This window comes from Chrysemys picta, chromosome 2, assembly GCF_011386835.1.
Source record: "Chrysemys picta bellii isolate R12L10 chromosome 2, ASM1138683v2, whole genome shotgun sequence".
Lineage (NCBI taxonomy): Eukaryota > Metazoa > Chordata > Testudines > Emydidae > Chrysemys > Chrysemys picta.
In genome coordinates this window covers 178,458,590-178,479,925 of record NC_088792.1, presented here as the reverse complement: position 1 = coordinate 178,479,925, position 21,336 = coordinate 178,458,590, and the positions used below count along the sequence as shown (strand labels likewise).

Here is a 21,336-nt window from a genome sequence, read left to right as displayed (position 1 = left end):
GAATCACGCAAGAGCCTCAGGACATGCAAGTGGGAATTGGCGCAGTATAGATTGAGTGTAACAGCATTGAAGAACAAGGATGGAGAGACAGTAATTGACACAGCAGGGATGGAGGAGGTCTGCAAGGACTTCTATACAGAACTGTTCAAATCAAGAATTAACGTCCCCCTCCCAACGCTCCAAGAGTGTAGATAAATCTGTAATAATTTTCATATGACTTTACATTGTGCCTCTTCATATAACCTTGTGGTGGGTCTACCCACGTGTGACCTCTGTTTTCATGGAACTTTGTATCAAAGCCTCATTTAGAAACTTTGCATTGCCCTTGGTATAATATTATAGCCCCTAAGAATAGAATAAGATAGAAGAAAATTTCTTTTTGCTAGCAGTAGAACAAGAACTCTCCCCCCCAACTCTTAATTGCCCTGTTGAATGAATGAGGTGTGAATGAGGAAGGCATGGAAGGCAGCACCTCCAGACAGCCTCAACTGTTGGAGAGGGGCTGGGAGCCAGACCCAAGGACAATAAAACGTGTCAAGTGGGCTCATTAAAGACAAGCAGACATACCGACGGCCTCGGGGGTTAGAAGCAAGCACCTTCTTTTGGAAACACCCTCTTTGCAGCATTGGGACAACTCTCAAAAGAAAGCAGCACAAAGGACCAATGAACACAGACACAGAGTTTGAATCTGGTATAGATTTGCATAAGAGGAAAGCTGCTATAAAAGTGAGGTGTCTTGCAGAGGACCCTGGGTCTCGTCTTGTCAACATGGGAGCATCGATCCGGATCGGCAGAAGCCCGGCTCCACCCCCTCCCCCATCTAACTCACCTGGCCAGTGAAGTTAAGGGGAGCAACTAATTGGTAACAACAAGACGGAGTGTGTTTGTGTGTGTGTGTGAGTGTAAGTGTAATATATTATATGCATATGATACAGTGTTAATGAATACATGTATTACTAATAAATGTGGCGTTTTGTCTTATTCCCCCTGAAAAGATCCTGTGCAGTACTTTAAGTACAACAAGAGTCAGAAGAACGCGTCCCCCAAATAATCGTCAGCGAAGTCCAAAGTGCACTACACCAGATGAAGAAGGGAAAAGCTCCAGGCAAAGATGGAATAACATCAGAAATGATTTCCGCAGGAGGCAAAAAACTTTGGAAGGCCCTCGCTTTAAGATTCAGGCGATATCTCGAAGAAGGAAAAATACAATCAAACTGGAAAGAGTAGTATACCATCTTGCTGTACAAAAAGGGGGATCGAGAAAATCCTAAGAACTATTGCTCTATATGCCTGCTCTCTCATATCTATACTCTTTACAACGGTGATAACGAACCGACTCTCGCAGAGTCTGGATGAATAACAGCCGAGAGAGCAGGCAGGGTTTCGAAGTAATTTCAGCATGATCGACCATATATTTACCCTTAGCCAGCTCCTAGAAAGAGCAAGGGAATACAAACTTCCGTTGTGCATTGCTTTCGTCGACTATGAAAAGGCCTTCGATAGCATCAAGTTCAATGCAATATTAAAGGCGCTCGCAGAGCAGGGCATTAACACACAGTACATCAGTTTGTTGAAGGAAGTGAATACTGGATGTGCAACAGACATTACTCTCCTCGAAACTCCCCTCCGCATCCCAATCAAGAAAGACGTAAAGCAAGGAGATACGATTTCACCGAAACTATTTGCCGCCTGCCTTGAAATAGTTATGAACAAGATCATTTGGAAGAGTGGTGTTAATATAAATGGAGAACGATTATCTCATCTCAGATTCGCGGACAACATCGTATTAATTGCCGAAAGCACCAACCAACTGCAGAGCGTGCTACGAAGACTCGACAAGAAAAGCAGTCAGGTCGGTCTGAAAATGAACTGTTGCAAAACGAAATACATGCGATCAGACGTCTTATGAAAAGCCCGAATAACAGTAACCGGAGAAGAAATTGAAGAAGTGGAACAATACATATATTTGGGCCAAGAAGTTAATATGTGCCAAGACATGAACGGAGAACTCTCACGAAGGATTCGGGCAGGATGGTGTGCGTTTAATTCCATCAAGGACATCCTCAAAGGAAAAATCGACAAGACCACACGTACAAATATCTTCCATTCAACAGTGCTGCCAGCCATGCTGTATGGCAGTGAAACGTGGGCACTGACGAAGAGAGAAGAAGAACGGCTGTCGGTAGCTGAAAGGGCCATGGAACAAGTTATGTTGGGAATTTCCCTTCTGGATCGTATCCCAAATGAAATGATTAGAGAATGCAACGGTGTGAAAGATATTGTTGTGGAAGGCAGATGTAATAAGATACGATGGGCGGGCCACATAACACAGTTCACGGAAAATAGGTGGACCGCAATCATTACTGAGTGGTACCCGCGAGAACAGAAAAGACCACCTGGTCGGCCTCCAAGAAGATGGGAAGATGACATTATAAAACGTTTCGGACGAACGTGGAGAAGAAAGGCAAGAATGCGAGAAGAATGGTGGATGTGTTGTGATCGGCGCTGTCTTAACGACAGCTGAAGACCGATCGCTCCAGGTGATCCAGGTGGTTATGGTCTACCCTTTACAGTGGTAAAGCTTCCCAAATCAAAATAGAAGTATTTTACATTCCCTTTACGCAGTTGTAAATTGCTATACAAGGTGCAAGGCAGTGGAGAATCAGGCCCACAAGCCAGATTCTCCGCTGCACTGCAGCCTCGTTGAATGGCATGACCAGTGCAGAACAGCCCTTAAGCCAGAAGAATTGGCCATGGAAGGATTACCTCAGGGAAGAGGAGATTCTTGGAGATCATAGAGTTAGTGTAGCATTCCCTTCACCATCCCTGTAACTGGCATACGGGGAAATGGTCAGGACATCACCATACCCAGCTGACACCTGCTTGCTGTATTGGGACTGTTTGCAGTTGGTACCATTGGAACAGCTCTTGGGGCCACGGGCAACTAGCACAAGTCTTCAGGCTGCTCCAGTTTATGCTGGGACACTGGCATGGTACACAGATCACCTAGGATTGAGGAAGCATAAAGATGTCTTAAAGCCGCTTTTGCCTCCCTCCCTAGACCCCTGAATTGCTCTGTGCACTACTTTGTTGCAGCCAAGGGACACAGTGCTTAGCAACTCCATGGTTGGGGGGAAAAATGCGTTCCAGAATCCACATTTTAACCCAACATTGGTTCCTCTCATTTTTAATACTAGATCTTCATAAATGTACGGTCAGATTGCAAATTGGCACCTTTATTTTATTCATCTTAACACAGGTATGTGATATGAAAGCTGTATGTTGGGTGGAGAGTTGTCAAAAAAAATATATTGAAGTATGGAATAATTATGCCGCAAGTAGGCATGAGTAGTGATAAGCGCACCCATTAGAATACTTTATATGTTATGCTCCTTCCCAGCAGGAGGAGCACTGAGAGCACTAGATACTGCTTACAAGTGGTTGGATCTTTTTGCTATATTTTCTTCATGTGCATCAGGAAATGATCAAAGGCACAAGAATCTAATTATAGCCTGATCAAAAGCATAGATTCATACATTCCAAGGCTTGAAGGGACCATTGTGATAATCTAGTCTGACCTCCTGTAAAACACGGGCAATAGACCTTCCCCAATATAATTCCTAGAGCAGATCTTTTAGAAAAATATCCAGTCTTGAAGAAAAATCTCCAATCTTCAGCTAGCAAGCAGAATACTTGGTTAATATTTCCACAGGACTCAGGTACTAACCCCCGGTCTGGCTGCTTTGAGCTGCTCTGGCAGTGCAAAGCAGCTGGAAAGCTGGCTTAAAACTGGCCAGATGAGCAATCTCCTGTCATGAGGATGTGGGAGGAGTACAACTCTGCTCCAACAGTCCCAGGCTAGTGCACTGGCCCCTTGGGGCTGTACTCAGCCCCGCGGCTGCTTTAAATTACACCAGGGACAGTGCCAGTATAGATCTGGGCCCTGGGATCAGGGAGTTCCAAAAAACTCCTTTTGTGACCTCCACCTTTTTTTCTTCTTCACAGTGCATAGAGGACACTACTGAGGGCTTGTCTACGCTGGCAATTTACAGTGTTGCAACTTTCTCGCTCGGGGGTGTGAAAAAACATACTCTGAGCGCAGCAAGTTTCAGCGCTGTAAAGCGCCAATGTAGACGGTGCCCCAGCGCTGAGAGCCGCACTCCCAGCGCTCAGAGCTATGCCCCTCGTGGAGGTGGGGTTTTTTAGAGCACTGGGAGAGCTCTCTCCCAGAGTTCTGCTGCGACCATACAAGCCACGTTAAAGTGCTGCCGCGGCCAGTGTAGACTAGCCCTAAGAATCTGGGCCTATGTATTTAAGAGACACTAAGCAACAATGAATGCACTGTAAGTGATACACAATGAATATATGTATGTGTCTTCCCACTTACACTAATGTTGAGATAAATAAGGCATTAAATAAAAACAAAACATTGAAATCAATGGTGTTGCACTGGTGTAAAACAGGAGTCAAACAGCAGTGAATTAATCTCAACTAAAACATGTTACACAATGATTTGATTAAAGGGAGCATTCCACTTCATTTGAGACAACAAACATGGATCAGCACAGACAGTTTTTCACAATATCATTCAGTCAACAGTCATACAGCCAACAGTCCAGAGCAGCTGTTAACATTTAAATTGTCAAACCAGAAGGTTCTTAGTGTCTCTTATATGCCTAAGGAAATATTCAAGCTGAGGTCTGCTTGATAAACTCAACATGAGTTTGGCCTTTATATAGATTGGGGGTTTTGCCTTTGAGCATTTCCTGAGTATGATAAAGAAAACATAATGAAAAGATACAAAATCAAACCAAACCAAACCAAACCAAACCCAAACAAACAAAAAACCCACCTCTACCTATGTTAAAAGAATATTATTAAGGCTGTGAAACCAAGCACCCAAAGTTAGGAAATGCCAGTGTGACAGGTTGGATCACAGAACCCCCCTTGGGAGCTGCCACCCGATGTGCAAAGACTACCTCTGCTCCTGTTTTCCCTGCCAGCTCAGGACTCCAGCACCCTGTCTTGCTGAGCCAGACACTCCCGTCTGCTCCAACACAGACCCAGGGTCTGAATCACTTGCCCCAAAGCTGCAAGTTTACCTGAAAACAGCTCACAGAAGTGTGCTTGTCTTTAGCACTCAGATGCCCAACTCCCAATGGGGTCTAAACCCAAATAAATCCGTTTTACCCTGCATAAAACTTATGCAGGGCAAACTCATAAATTGTTCGCCCTCTATAACACTGATAGAGAGATATGCACAGTTGTTTGCTCCCCCAGGTATTAATACATACTCTGAGTAAATTACTAAATAAAAAGTGATTTTATTAAATACAGACAGTAGGATTTCAGTGGTTCCAAGTAGTAACAGACAAAACAAAGTAAGTCACCAAGCAAAATAAAATAAAATGCGCAAATTTATGTCTAATCAAACTGAATACAGATAATCTCACCCTCAGAGATGCTTCAGTAAGTTTTTTCTCAGGCTGGACACCTTCCAGGCCTGGGCACAATTCTTTCCCCTGGTACAGCTCTTGTTCCAGCTCAGGTGATAGCTAGGGGATTCTTCATGATGGCTCCTCTTCCCCCTCTGTTCTCTTCCACCCCTTTATATATCTTTTGCATAAGGCGGGAACCCTTTGTCCCTCTGGGTTTCCACCCCCACCCCCACCCCCGGAAAAGCGCCAGGTTACAGATGGATTCCAGTTCAGGTGACATGATCACATATCACTGCAAGACTTCATTGCCCACTTGCCAGCACACACATATATAGGAAGACTCACAGGTAAACACAGCCATTTGCGGATAATGGTCCTTGTTAATGGGAGTCATCAAGATTCCAAACCATCATTAATGGCCCACACTTTACATAATTACAATAGGCCCTCAGAGTTATATTTTATATTTCCAGTTTTAGATACAAGAGTGGTACATTTATACAAATCGGATGATCATACTCAGTAGATTATAAGCTTTGTAATGATACCTTACAAGAGACCTTTTGCATGAAGCATATCCCAGTTACATTATATTCACTTATTATCATGTTTTTATAAAACCATATAGACTGCACAACGTCACAGCCAGAATTAAAGTTGCCTGAATAACTTAATTTGGCTCCCTTGTGCATATTCATTTCAATCCAGTCATTAATTATATTATCACATACTATTTTTTTCACCAGAGCTCCTAACTCATTCAGTGCACAAGATATTGCGTTTTCTCCTTATTGTTCAATGTGTGGTCCTGGGCCTTATTTACTGTATGCTATTCAAATCCTGTTATGAAGACAAGAATATTAATTTCCTAAAGGGCTTGTCTGTGGCACTCATAACTATAGTATCACAAATATTAATGAATTTATTTGAACAACACTCCTGTGAGATGAGGGGACATTATCCTCATTTTACAGATGGGGAACTGAGTCACAGAGAGATTAAAGTAATACATTTCCACTGTTTTTGGTGCCCAAGTTGAGACACGTAGGACCTCATTTTTCAGAGTATTTAGCATTAAAATAGCATTTTATATGTCCAAAGCAAAGCTCACATGGACTTAAGTTGTAACTGTGAGTACTCAGCACTTCTGCAAATCAGATCCAAGGATCTCAGATTGGGCACCCAGAAAATGAGATACACAGAATTAGTGACCACTGATGAAAAGTCTGGTTTCAGTGATTTTCCCAACATTGCATAGGAGCTCTGTGGCAGAGACAAGAATAGAAACTAATTTGCCAGGGCAGCATTCAATGACTTTAACCCTGAGACCCTCCTTTCTCTTTCTTTCCTCATTCACTACACCACCGCTCCTCCCACATTGGTTCATAATCCCAGTCTCCTCCCAGCAAACTTAGTGTATACTCCAACAGGCTCCCAGTCCCACCCACAATTTCCTTCACCAGCTCCCAGTCCAGCCTTCTCCCCCCCACCAGTTCCAGATCAGATGCATTCAAATCAGACTTTGTGTTCCATGCTGCCTGGGTGCCAGCAGGCGAAGGGGTGGGGAGAGTCATTGAGAGCACTGGAGAGAAAGGTTCCCTGCTCTCAGTTTAGGTGCCTGACCCTGTCCTAGCCTGGATCAGTTGGAAGCAGCAATTACAGGGAAAATCCAGCTTCACCCCTGTTGTCCTGGGCTGGAACATGCATATTCCAATCTCACATAGGAGTTGTAAGGGGATGAAGCACATCAGTCACTTTGTGGGAATGGGTGCAGGCAGAGTCTGATCAGCACTAGGAACTATGAGCGGATGCTCAGTGAGAATGGGATCTTATGGGATTTTAGCTGCTAAAATTAAAACAGTCTCTACTGAGCGTGTGCAAATGGCAATGTTTCAAAGGCTTGCAACTTGGTCAAATTTGAGCACATTTTCACGGGGATAGCAAAAGGCATAACCCTGACAAAAAGGACATTGCTTACTTCTAAGCATGGGTACCCTTGAGCTTTTCAAAGAAAAAGTCACCAGAATTTTTTAACATGAGCAAAACAATGTATTTTCCCTATCCTTGATCTTGGAAATGGTGCCCCCCGCCCCCCAAAAAAACCCATACAACAGAAAAACTGCCTGAGGCAGACACCTAGCATGGACACTCATCCTAAATGGTTGAAGTTTGGCCAAGTTATAAGGACTGAAAACAGGGTCTTCTAATGGAAAATGTCAGACAACCTTAACTCTAGGTGTCACCTGTAATAAATAATATATTATTATGTATTTGTTAAGCACCAACAATATGCTCAGTCCTATACATTATAGAAGAAAACCGGATTTCTGCCCTAAGGGATTTATAATTTAATTAGACTTTAAACAATTATTGGCTTGAACTATTGCTTCAGCTTGGAGCAAGTGCTCAAGTTTATAAGTTAGTAGATGCAAGCAAATGCTTTGTGAAGTCACACTCACATGTTACTCTGAAAACTAATAATTTACCCTTGTGAAAAACGTTCATGACCTACTTTTCTTATAGAAGTAGTTGTACTTGTAATGCTCCATAAATGAACTTGGTATACAAATGAATAACAGAATCTAGCAGACACCAAAATAAACCTCCTAATGAGCCAAAGGACACATATAAAGAGTTTAAATTTGAGATGGAAAATGCTGCCCAGGTTCCTAGTGACAAATCTCTTTCCCCATTCCTCTCTGGCTCCCCACAGCTGAGCTACAGGAAAGGTTCCATCAGCCCGGGAAAACAGATCAGAATATTTGTTGGAAATCAGCAGCTTTTAACAAGTAGCTTATTTTGTGTCCTCATGGTCGCACACTTTGGATGTAGAATTAATAGGAGCTGATAGAAGACTGGTAACATCATTCACATAAAATCTTGTGCAGAGTTTTTTGCCTACACTCCACTTTCCGATGATCTCAAATCCATTGGGCCAACGATAGTGTCCCAGTTTTTTAAATTTAAAAATATGTGTTTCCTCTCCACATAAAATCTGTTTTGCAATGATTCTCCTGATGGACAAAACTCCTGTCCATTTATTATTTAGTTACCTTTGTGACAGATTTGGCAGTTTCCTGCATATCCTTGGGGAAACTTACTGAATTCGTTTAAGTACCTTTGGGGTCCATTGTTTTAAATGAATGGTTTATGTATTCTGCTCCATGGGGGAGGGCTACAACAGGTCCTCCAGGAACTAAAAGCAATGGATGGTGATTAAGGCAAATTGGCCAGGTTGTAACCCCTCCAGAGAGGTACCATCTCCTGAGGAGACTCACATATACTAGTTCAAATAGGATTTTCCAGAGACTAACAGACAAAGAAAAAAAATTTGGATAAATAGTCTGAGTTTAAACTGACTCAGGGCCTTCTTTCTGATCCAACAAATGGACAGGACTTTCTGTCCAAGCAGGGCCCCAATCCTTGTGGAAGGGTTGGGAGGACTGACACCTTCTAGAGCCCAACGCTGGAGTTGGGGTGACCTCTGGTAAGGTTTTTTTTAGCATGCATGTAGGTTCTTTTATTGTTTTAAATATATTTTCTCTGTAATGCTTTCCACCTTAAGAATCAATGGGTTTGCTTAGGAAGGGCTGTGTGGTTATTTATAACTGTGGGCCATTATGCAGTTTATAGCATCTGGAGAGAAAGCAAAGTGCAGATACAGCCTGGCTTGCTGGGGATATCACAGTAAAGACAGGGAACTGTGCAACCTGGTCAGGAGGGAGAGAGATACAGGTATCTACCCAAGAAGGGTGATGTCTGAGGAGCTGGGGGACTAGAGTAGATGCCATTGAAGGACCACACAGGGAGAATACAGATGCAGTTGCCATGAACTGTGACAACCTCCATCCATTAAATATCTCTGCCCCCTGTTACACCTTCCAAATCCACTATCTTGGTAACTCCCTTGTTAAGCCCCCACTGCTAATAACCCCATCATTACACTGCTTGTTATTCCCTCTGCTCTCCTAACCATTCCTTGGCAAAGCAAATTGCTTGTGATATAAATATTCTTTCTTTTCTTCATGTATGACCCAGTACGAAACTTCCTCTTCAAATTCAGAGGGAGATATTCTTCTCAGTGCATTCACATAGCTTCCATTAACACTAATAGGACTCCCATGCATTGAATGAGAGAAGAATGTACCCCAGAGTATTTATAAAATCAGACTAGTGATATGAATTCTACAGAGCATTTCACTTTACTCGTCTGTTCATTTTTGATCCATTTCATATTTAAAACAAGCAATTAAGTGCATGTGTGATATTTGAAACAATAGGCTGAGTTTGCACACACTTGTCAATTATCATGGCTGGGGCTGGGTAGTGCTCTCACTAGGCTCCGGCCACACTAGAGAAGATCACAACTAGAGCTGGGCAAATGCATGACCTTGAACATTTGCTTTAATTTTCCAGTGAGTTCACTTTGGCCGCCCATTTAGTGTTTCCTTTCTGGGAACATTCTATCACCAGGGTTGATTAGCATGAACATTTGCAGGAAGGATAAATTTATGTTTCCAATTGGTGTTTTTTGTCTTTCAGCTTCCAGGCTCACCTTTCCAGCTATGGGCTTCCCTCCTTTTAGGCTTCAGAGGAGAGATGGTCAGACCTGACAGTCACATGAGGTATGGCTCCTCTAATCGAGATTGCTTCCAAAGCTGAAAAATATTGCAAAAGAGTCTGAGGTTAAGGACTGAGGGAAAGGATTAACTAGTACTCCTTTTGAAATGTAATTCACCACAGAGCACAAAATGCTTACCAGTAAGGGATGCATTAAAGGAAATTCCCAACAAAAGCAAGAAGGAGTAGTCAGCATGGAAACCCAAAGAAAAAATATCATTGCAAAATGTCCCAAGTTCCTATCCAACACCTCCTCTGCCACCAAGTACCACTCTCAAAATGTACCACTTTTCCCAGTGCTCCCTCCCTGCATGCCCAATGAAACAAACTGCCTCAATGAGGGCGGGGAGGCGGTGGGTCATAGCTCTGCTCCTCCACCTCTGCCCTGGCCCGAAGAACTGGCTGGATGTGGACAGGGGACAAGGCTGCATTATTCTAAAAATCTGGTACACACTCTTCTGCACACTGGGCAGTGGAGGAAGAGACTTGTGCCTCTTGAGGCCCATTCTTTCTCAGAGCTTTCATGAGCTGGCTCAGTTCCACATCACCCCAACACAAGCCTGTGCTTCAAGGACTTGATCTACAGAAGTGCTGAGCACCTACAGGTCTCGCTGACTTCAACTAGAATTGCGGATACTCAGCACCTCTGAAAACTGGGCCCTTAATGGCACAATTTGGCTGTGAGAGTAAACACTTCCTAACTGTGGGTCTTTACGTGTATTCCCAAGTGAGACTGCAGCCAACATTTTGAGTTCTTCTAAGTTCCCTGTAAGCTGCGCAGCCGCGCAGCAGCCTATTTAGCACCCTGCAAGCGCTCAAGGAACCTACCCGGAGACCTACTGCGGCCAGGGGAGGGGGGCCCCTCCCCTAGCCCCCACCTAGCCTGGCCCCCAACCTGCCAGGGCATGGGGTGCCCCTCCCCCGGCCCCAACTCTGCTGCAACGTGGCCCGGGCCGGCCCCAAGTGTGGCCCAGAACCAGCCATGGAGGAGTTGGCCGGACCTGCTGGGACTGCATGGTCGGGTGGGGCCCAGCTATGGTTGGGGAGGGGTGGGCTGGCCCCGGGTTCAGCCAGGGCAGCACTGCCCCAGGCGCAGCCAGGGAGCCCAGACCTGCTGGGGTGACGCAGCCGGAGTGGCACGCACCCAGCCGCGGCTGGAGCAGTGCAGCAAGAGTGGCCCAGCTCCAGCCACGGCAGCCCTCCTCTGGCCCGGACCTGCTGGGGTCGGGGGGGGGGGGGCACCTATCCTGTAGCCCCAACCCCAGAGCTGCCATGGTGGGGAGAGGCGCCTCTCCCCCCCGAGCCCATGTGCTGCTGCTGTGGGGACAGAGAGCTGGGGGAAGTCCTTTCTCCCCACCGTAGCCCCTGTGCACCCTCCTGAACCCCAAGTCCTCATCCCCGGCCCCACCCCAGAGCCCATACGCCCAGCCGGAGCCATCACACCTCTGCACCCCAACCCTCTGCCCAGCCCTGAGCTCCTCATCCCCGGCCCCACCCCAGAGCCCGTACGCCCAGCCGGAGCCATCGCACCTCTGCACCCCAACCCTCTGCCCAGCCCTGAGCTCCTCATCCCCGGCCCCATCCCGAGCCCGTACACCCAGCCAGAGCCATCACACCTCTGCACCCCAACCCTCTGCCCAGCCCTGAGCTCCTCATCTCCGGCCCCATCCCGAGCCCGTACACCCATCCGGAGCCATCACACCTCTGCACCCCAACACTCTGCCCAGCCCTGAGCTCCTCATCCCCGGCCCCACCCCAGAGCCCGTGCGCCCAGCCGGAGCCATCGCACCTCTGCACCTCAACCCTCTGCCCCAGCCCTGAGCCCTCTCCCACACTCTGAACCCCTTGGCCCCATTCATATCTGTGAATTTTGTTATGTGCACAGATATGAAGGTGATGTGTAACACATCACCTCCATATTGGTGCACATAACAAAAATCATTCTGCGCATGGGTGGAAAAATTAGAGGGAACACTGCTCCCCCCCATCTCTCCCACGCCATTCAGACACTTTGGTTTAGTAGGTCCACATCAGGGGGTACTTGCTCCTCTTTTATTAAATCAAAGGTAAAGTACAGTTCTATAGCTTAAAATTCAGACACTGTAACTATTTCTAGAGCTGTACATGCGACAGAACATGTTTCCGTCACAGAACACTGATTCATCGAAATCGAAACATTCTGCAGAGGTGGTTCAATTTTCATGCTGGTCCAGTGCAAACCTGTCTGGTTTCCTGCCAGCTCATCTGCTGAGCTTCTCAGCAGCCTACCTGGTGGGCTGCTGAGATGCACAGGCTTTCCAGGTCCTGGGTCTTCAGCAGCTCGCCTGGTAGGGGAGCTGAGAGCCAAGAAATCTTGAGAGACCTTGCTCCCAAGCTCCTCTGCAGCTTGCCCGGTAAGCTACTGTTGAAGGGGTCTCCCAGCTCCTCCACAGTCACCAGGTGGGTTGACAGGGAGACTGGGAACACCATCTCCCAAGCTTGTGGCTCGTCAATAAGCCTGGACTTCCAGGGTCCATGGCTTCAAGGCAGCCAGCCATGCAGACCACCTTGGAGTTGGGGACCCCAGTGCTTCCAGAGTCCTTGGCTCTGTGCGAGTTAGCCAGGCAGACTGCCCCAGAGATGAGGCTTTCCCTTTTGCAGAGAACTTCTAAATGTTTGGGTTTGTTCCAAATTGGAACAAAACCAAATTTCAAAATATTGAAATTCTCCATGAAATGGAGCTACCTGTCTCCGCATAGCTCTGCTTATCTGTGGACTGCACGTGTTTCAGAGGAACCTCCTAAAAGGCTGTTTCAGCTAGATTATGCTGACCTATCACTCCAAGAATACAATTAACTGCAAAATTAATGTTTTCGTCTGGAAGGGAAATCTGAGTGGCAGCATGGATTAGGCACTGCATTGGGACTCAGAAGACATGGATTCTATTCCAAGTTCTGCCGTTAACCATCAGAGTCACTTCACCTGTCTGTGCCTTTTTTTCCTTCTATCCTCTTTGTCTGCCATATCTAATTATGCTGGAAGCTCTACAGGGCAGGAATGTCTCTTACTATGTGTTTGTACAGGCCCTAGCATAACGGGTCCAATCTCAGTTGAGGCCCCTAGATGCTACTGTAATACAAATAAATAACAATAGTAATAAAACCATGTTAGATACAGTGGTTTTACACTGAGTTTCAGAACGTATTATTGCTTTGCACATTCCTTGCAGGAAGTGCCAGTATATGTTCTTGTGCCAATCAGCAAATTAGTGGCCAGGATGACTGAGTTGTTTAGACCACCATATTTTTCACCAGTGACATTTAAGTATTACATTTAAGAAGGGGAAAAGGAGGTACAAACTGAGGACAGAGGGAATATTGTACATGAAGGAATTTTACATAAAGTGGCTTTTTACAATAATTACATATCTTTATCTCCTTTAAACACATGCACATGGTTTCAGCTTCTACAGCAGTTGCCACACTTATCTACTGTGTATGAATGATAAGATACTTGACAGTAAGAACAGTTCCATTAATTCTATTCTTCAGTTAGTTTGGTAATCCATCTGATGCTCTGATCTGAACAAGTCAATTTTAGTAATATCTGCTGGTACACGAAAATGCAACAGAGTAATATTTCTGAAACAGAAAAGCTTTAAGTCACAATCAAGCCATTACAAATTTACTTTATTCATAAAAGATTATTATTTTAAACTATGTTCCCATAAAGTACTGAATGTTGGAGGCACTAGGCAATTTTAAATACCGTATATACTTGTTCATAATCCAAATATTTTTGGTTAAAAAGTGACTTGTCAAAGAGCGGGGGTTGGCTTATAAACAGGTCTAAACCAAAATTTGATGATTTTAAACTCTATGGAATCATTGAATTGAATATCTAATGCATTGTCGTTTTGTTTACCTGGAGCATCTGCAGGCATGGAGCCCCTCAGCTCCCTGTGGCTCGCCACTTCCCACAGCTCCCACTGGCTGGGAACGGCAAACTGCGGCCATAGGGAGCCTTGGGGCTCCATGCCTGCAGACGCTCCAAGAAAACAAAACGTCCTGACCCGCCAGCGGCTTACCCTGACGGGCCGGGAGCCAAAATTTTCCAACCCCTGAAATATAGAGTCGGCTTATGAAAGGGTCATACACTTTTTGCTATTTTTACCTATCCATTTTGGGGGGTCGGCTTATAAACGAACAGGCTAATGAACGAATATATATGGTAGTTTTGCTTTTTCATTAATTTTTCTCTCTTTATTTTATTGGAAGGTATCTAGATATGAGTAGCCATATACCTACAATCAACATGTTTCAGAAACAGCACACAATATGAATGTGTCTTCTTCCGCACTATTCATAAAAGTCTAGATCCTATTCTTAATTACATGTATATGTTTTTTTTCTATTCTGGATTCTGATAGCCACAGCTAGATATTATAAAACCATTTCACTTATTTATATTATTAATTTATTTACTTCCAGTAGCAACCACAATGTGCTTGGCATTTTCCAAACAGAAAAGCAACCATGGTTCCTGTTCAAAAGAGTTCTAAGGAATCTAAGTCAGAATCCATTTATTGTAGCTTGTAATCCACAGGATGTGAAGATTTCCAAAAACTACTGTGTGTCTGGTAGTTTTAATTCAATGATCCACCAGTGAGCTAGATTCCTTAAAACTGATCTGATCTGTCATCCAGCCAAGCACAATATTCTAAAATCTATAATAATTTTAATCTCAGTCATTTTATAGATATATATTAATACAATATTCCCCCAAATGTATACAGAGCTACATATGACCAACATGCAAAGCTGGGAGTGTGACAGATATGGCAATTTCCTGTAATATCCTTGGATTACAATATCCTTTATTGTATTACGTTTATGTTTTATTGTGGCCTGAATTGTATGTAACCTCTCTAGGGGGGAGATGTGATAGATGTGAGGCCTGGGAGTTCAATAGATTACACTGAAAATGTGGCTGACAAGTATGGACAATAAGCATTAAGTGGATTTCCTGGGGAATCCTAGGGAGAGGCTAATGCAAATTCCCCAACTCTAGTTATGCAAAAACCCAGCCTTTTGAAGCTACACCCTGAGCAGAGAGTTACTGTTGTCTGTTGATCACCTGTTACAGAAGGCCAAGCTCAGAAGCCCAATTTGTATAAAGAAACAGCTGACCTGGTTCTTGATCTAAAATGTATATGAACTTGTAACCATGGGGAAAATCCAGATGTGGGCTTTGAAAGACTGAAACCTATCAGAGCTCTAGGTTAGATGGGGAGGCACCTCTTTTAAGCTTTTTAGAATGCATGGAGGCACTTTTATTATTTAAATGTTTTCTCTGTAATGCTTTTACCTTAAGAATAAATATGCTTGCTTAGAAGAAGCTGTGTGGTAACTTCTAACTGCAGGCAATACACTGGTCATAATCTTTGGAGAGAAAGCAAAGCTCAGACTCCTGTCTGTTTAGACAGTCTGGGGATATCACAGTGTAAATCAGGGAGCTGTGCAGCCTTAAAATCCCCCATCAGGAGGGAGTGAGACATAGGTCTCTGCTCAGGAGAGATGATGGCTGGGAGCCAGAAATCTTAAGTGGGTGCCCTTGAGGGACCAGAGAGGGGGGAACATGGGTGCAGTTGCCCAAAACTGTGACAAGAAGTACCTAGTTCTCTACATGCTCACTAGCAAACAAACTTAAGTCCCAAACCTACAAGCTACTCAATGTGGGCAGATCCCAGCACCTGTGCAGGACCCCACTGAAGTCAATAGGGCTGTACATGGGAACAGAAGTCCACCTGCATGGAGAAAGTTGAAGGATTGGGGCCTAAATCCTACCACTTACTGAGGCATAGTTCTTTCTATGGTAAATCATCCCACTGACTTCATTAGAACTGCACATGCTAATACATATTATCACGATCAGACTTTTTGGGATAAAGACCGAAGCTATTGGATAAAAGGAAAAATCCATGTTGTACAATGTAACCAAGAATTATTTTCCCTTCTTAGAAACAGAAATTCTATGTGAATTTTACCATGTGTGATTCAAATCTGTATTTTTAAAAATCTATTTTGCTTCCACATTCTAAACTTCCACTCGTGATTCTGTGGGTGTGTTGGGGGAAGAAAAGATGATGGGAACAGTTAATTCTCCTTTATCCTCAATAAATATGTTTCTTAAACCCCTGCATTTGTTACATGCGGACACTTTCCTCTTACCAGCTACAGTCTGGCAATATCTATACGTTTAAATCTCAGTTATCATCTTTCCACACATAATTTGTACTCAAAACAGGTAATCTTTGGAGCAATAGTTAACTTCCTGCAAGTTACTTGATCACATTTAGCTCACAGATGCTTTGTAAGCTCTTCAGGAAAGAGTCTCCCTTTTATTTTTTGTATTGTACAGTCTGGAGCACATTGTTGAAAACTAGAAGCCGTAGCTGTAGAATTCAACCACTCCTTTGGATTAAAGGCAAGAATATCCATAAAGATAGAAGCAGTAATTAACATACCGAGCTTATTTTAAATTCATTAACATACTAAGTTCAATTTAATTCAATGTAACTTGTTCTTTCATACCAGATACCCTTTTGTTCTTTTCCTCTTTAGCTGACGGGGGAGTTCATGGGAATTTACAAGAGAATAGTAGTTTACCATAGAAGCAGCAAGGTGACATTTCTTTGGGGAGTGGTGGGTGGCTGAACGCGAAGCAATGGCCTGTGATCTATCCAGAGAGTTGGCTGATGAGCTGCTTCACAGGCTTAGTTTAGGAGCTCTGCGTGGGAACTGGAAAAGCAGCTCAAATTTTTCAGTGAGTGCAAACCAAAGGGCAGGATAGATTTTATAACAGCAACAGCAAACAGGAGGCAGCAAACTGGAAATTCTTGCTGGAATGCAAGAAGGGAGAAAGAATATGAAGTCAAGACCCTGAAAAAATAAAGAGCCAGTTTTTCTCAGCTATGCAAGTCTAGCTCTGGAGTAACCCCAGTGAAGTCAATGGTGTTACTCCAGAACTACACCAGTGGAAGTGTGAACAGAATCCGTTCCAACAGGGGGTCTAGAAGGATCAAGGGAGAGAAATGTGTAGGCAGGAGGAAGAAGCATGCTCTACTTATCTCGCTTGTGTGGGAGCATAGGAATAAAAACAAACAAAATCCATTTTAAAAAATAATAAAGCGTAGTTACCTTTTTACACATCTGGGGCTGAGGGTCACGCTGGGCTGTTTATAGCTACTGCAGATCTGGAAAATAGGTCATTAGATTACTACTCATAGGCAGAATTCAGCAATGCCTTAAGGTGTGCGTATGCCTACAAGGTTCAAATATTTTATGTGAGGTTTGGGGGGAATTCTTGGTGCCCCTTACATTTAATTTGCCTCAAGCACAAACCAGTAACATGCCTGATGTTCTTAACTCTCCTGGTAATGACTGCCTGGAATTAGACAGCAGTCTTTTAATCATGTAAAATTAGCCTAAGGAATTTTATTAAATTAAATCATATCTACCTTGTGCTGCAGTAGGAGTCCCTGTGGAGATTAACCTTGGCCTTGACTGAGAGGCAGTTGTGAAGAGCAGCAAACTTCTTGTACTTTGAGGAGTAGGCCCTTAATGCTATGGTAATGTGGTAGTGTGTGTGGCTACCAAGATCCTGGAGAAGTTATCTGCTCTGTACTTCAATGGCAATTGCCAAGTGGAGAAGTTATATATGCCGGGGATCCTCACCTCATCATTACCATGTGTACTGTAGCAACGCCAAGAGGCCCTAACCAACTGGAGCTCCGTTGTGTGCGCACACACACACACACACACACACACACACACACACACACCATAAAGAGACTTTCTCTGCCCTGACAAGCTTACAGACAAGACAGAAAAAATCATGGGAGGAGGAAAAACAGGTGACGTGATTTGCCCATGGTCACAAAGCAAGTCAGGGAAATAAAATCCAGGTCTATTAAATTCCACTGAAGCCTCTGTGTGTGGGTTACTTTAACTCGCATCCTTTTACACCTTCTGTTGGCTTCTTGCCAGGTGAATCATACCTCCTCCAACTTCCTTCAATAGCAATAGACTGGATCTAAGGGAGGGCAATGGAGCCTTGAGGATCTAACTTGCACTGCCTTACATACTGAACCCAAACCTGCACAAGCATAAAATTGAAGTCAATGGAGTTGCTTCAGATTTACACCAGTGTAAATGACATCAGAATCTGGTAGTCTAAGGAAGTCTAGAGGGAGTTTACCTTGACATGACAAACACTGAGGGACTGGAATAAACTACTACTTAGTAGTGTAGGGCACCACTCTAGACTCCTTCTAAACTTTCTTCAATTTGCTTAGGGCAGACCTACACTACAGACTTCTGCCAGGACAGCTACAGGAGTCCGTGGTGTGAAGAGGCATTGCTTAGTTCCTGTTTGATGCATTTATCATGATGAGCAACATAGCACAAATAAAGCAGCTTCTTCTTCTAATATAGAAGCTTCCTGTGTTGTTTTCCTCAGCCCTTGTCATGGTGGGTGAGTTTTACTGCTGTTTCATATTGGCAATAGTGAGACGAAAGACACATAAAACATATCCTGTCATTCAGTGTGTGTGGTGCTCTGTCTGGAGGATGGGTTTTATGACTGGTTACATGTTGCTGTATAGATTGGGTCCCTTATTAGATTCTGACTGGCTCGTACAAAGGGGAAAGCTCCTTGTGTGCCCCCACCCTCTGTGCACTATCATAAAGGCCAGGCAGAACTGCAGTCCCTGTGCTGCTCCTTTTCTACACTCCCAGGAGTATACGGCAACCCCAGAGCACACTGAGATGTTGGGGACATGTCTCCCCCCTTACCCACATACATATTCAGCTGGAAGGTGAATAAACTGCACCTCATAATTGGGTGTAACCAGTGGGGGGGAACCGCCTTTGAACAACTAGAAGTATTGGGAGGCTGATTGCCTTGCACTGTTCTCTCGGGGCTGTGCGTATGAGGCACATGTGAAGAACAAATTCTTAACGTGATTGGGTGAGTAAAGTTTAAAGAGGATTACAAAAGTAGTAGATCTTCCATTTAAAAGTGTGGATAATGCTTTTGTTTTTGTCTCTTCTCCTTCCCAAACAGGTTCCAGGGGTGTATTTCCTAGTATTTTTATATAAGGTTGCATATTGTGTTAAATAATTGATCAGATTTCTTTAAAGGGGAGCCCCAAAGGGCTTTTGTAATGCTAAGAAAAAAGGAAAAAGGAAAGCAGAACCAATTTTTTTTCCAATTGGAGAAGACCAATGCAAAACACCTGGGAAAAGATATAATTTCAAGCTAGAAGGAGAATATTATAAACATTGGCAAGGGGGAGAGAAAGGATTTAAAAAATGCAGCTGACAGTATCACTTTAACCTTCTGAATATATATATATTTTTTAATACCCCAGTGGTGTTAACATTTTCATACTGTACTGGCAGATTTAAAATGATCAGCTTGGTCAGATTCATTGCTGGACTTCACCGACTTTGTTTGCCCAGAAGAAAGAGGTATGATGAGCTGCTTGAATTTCTGAGAGATAAAATCTGGCAAGAAGGATCACGATTCACCATTGTCCTGCACCTTGCGACACCATATCAGAATGATAGATTTTTATACTCACTTTGTACTAGAGTCAAAGGTGCCAGGCAATGGCAAATTAGGCCCATTATCTAGGCCTTATTAAAAAGGTGTAAAATTGTTGGGTGTTTATCATCAATTGCTCCTCCATCGGCTTTAGGGCCCAATCCCACAAACAGTACTACATGTAACTATCACAAATAGTCCTGTCTTCAACAGGAATATTCATAGTAGTCCATGTAGATTCAGGAGGCTCACAAGCATTTCTGGCAAAGCTGGCAGAGTTTAAAGGATCTGCCATATTCAGAAGCTCCGGCTGAAGGAGTTTATAATCTGTTCTGGTGAAACTCTCCAAGCCAACTAGTACCCTATTATTTTTCTTTAATTTTCTTTTAACCCTGGGGGAAAAGGAGGGAGGCTCTCTAAAAAAACAAAACAAAACCCAAAACCCAGCCTTCCTCCCCCACATAAATTAAGTAAGCTGCACTGTTCAGCTCACAAAAAGTCAGGAAATGCAAATGTAGTATATAGGGTGGTAGCCCTTTTAAATATTTTTTGCAACCTCTATCAGTGCTCACCATGTTCTGTGTTTTTGAAACTGCCAGCACCCATTCCAAAGTTAAGGTTCCATCTTCAGCTGGGTTGTACACATGTCCATTTATATCCCTGGTGTTTCACTGCACAGTATGTCTGGTGTGTTTTTCATTTATGGCCAGATTTTCAAAAGAGCTTAACATGCAACAGCTCCAATTTAGGTACCCAACTAAGTGGCTGGGCTTTCAAAAGCACTCAGCAGCCAGAAGCTTCACTCCCTGGGAGTTACAGGGCGCTGAACATTTTTAAAAATCTGGTCACTATATTTAAGTGTCCAAAGGAGAGTTGAACACTTTGCTCTGGTGAGGAGCATTTTTGATGATCTGCCCTTTTTTCTGCTCTAATTACCAAATTAGTGGTAGACTGAATTAGAATTATAGTAAAACTTGGTTCACCCAAATCAGAAAACAAATTTATTTACATCTGAAAGAGCCCCCAAATTTCAGATTAAAACCCAGTGGTATGCACAGTACAAGTCATTATAACCATACATTTGGATAATCTTGGCACATATAAATCAGATCTTCACTGTATTAAAGAAAGTTAGCGATGTGTAACACAGTCTGTTTACAAATCCAGGGATAATTTCAGATTTTCTTGCAATTAGTCAAAACACCAAAAGGAACATGTTTTTACTACCAGATTTTCTGTTTTTTGTAAATTATGTAATCTACTTTATTTGTGTATCAGACTAGGCATATTCATGTAACTTTCAAATGCAGTACAGTCGAGTGTTTGCAGAATAGTAGCTGCAGTTCATCACATAATAGTAAGCAGCAAGAGTGATGCTGTTGCATAAACACTCATTAAATCTAGAAATACACATTGTGGATGTAATGTTGACTAAACTCCCAGGGAAGTATATCATTTATATTCAAAACCTAGCTCCATAATAAATACCCAGCTTCAAATCTTTGGAGACACTAGCTCTCAATAGATATTTAAAAGTGTACATTTACGGAGTAAACAGAATAGCTAATGGATTCCAGCAGCATATCAGATTTGTTACAATTATGGAAGTTTTTGTAATCAAATATTCATGCTTATAGTTATTATGCAATACTGAACATTTTCTAACTTGTGAAAAAAACAAAAGTTCACT

General features: G+C 43.4%; 1 protein-coding gene and 1 long non-coding RNA gene across 2 annotated transcripts in view; one reads left to right on the top strand and one right to left on the bottom strand.

The window, feature by feature from the left end:
- The window catches only part of HIVEP1 (HIVEP zinc finger 1), a 240,716-nt gene that overhangs the window by 190,941 nt on the left and 28,439 nt on the right, over positions 1-21,336 (bottom strand). Inside the window, exons 5-6 of the mRNA XM_065584976.1 lie at positions 17,237-17,292; positions 9,994-10,096 (exon numbers count right to left, since the gene is read on the bottom strand). The gene's annotated coding sequence lies outside the window, so the exon portion shown is untranslated. The remainder of the gene's footprint in view (positions 1-9,993; positions 10,097-17,236; positions 17,293-21,336) is intronic.
- Positions 18,753-21,336, top strand: part of LOC135981634 (uncharacterized) — a 69,653-nt gene continuing 67,069 nt past the window's right edge. The window contains exon 1 of the long non-coding RNA XR_010598752.1: positions 18,753-19,067. This is a non-coding gene — a long non-coding RNA (uncharacterized LOC135981634). The remainder of the gene's footprint in view (positions 19,068-21,336) is intronic.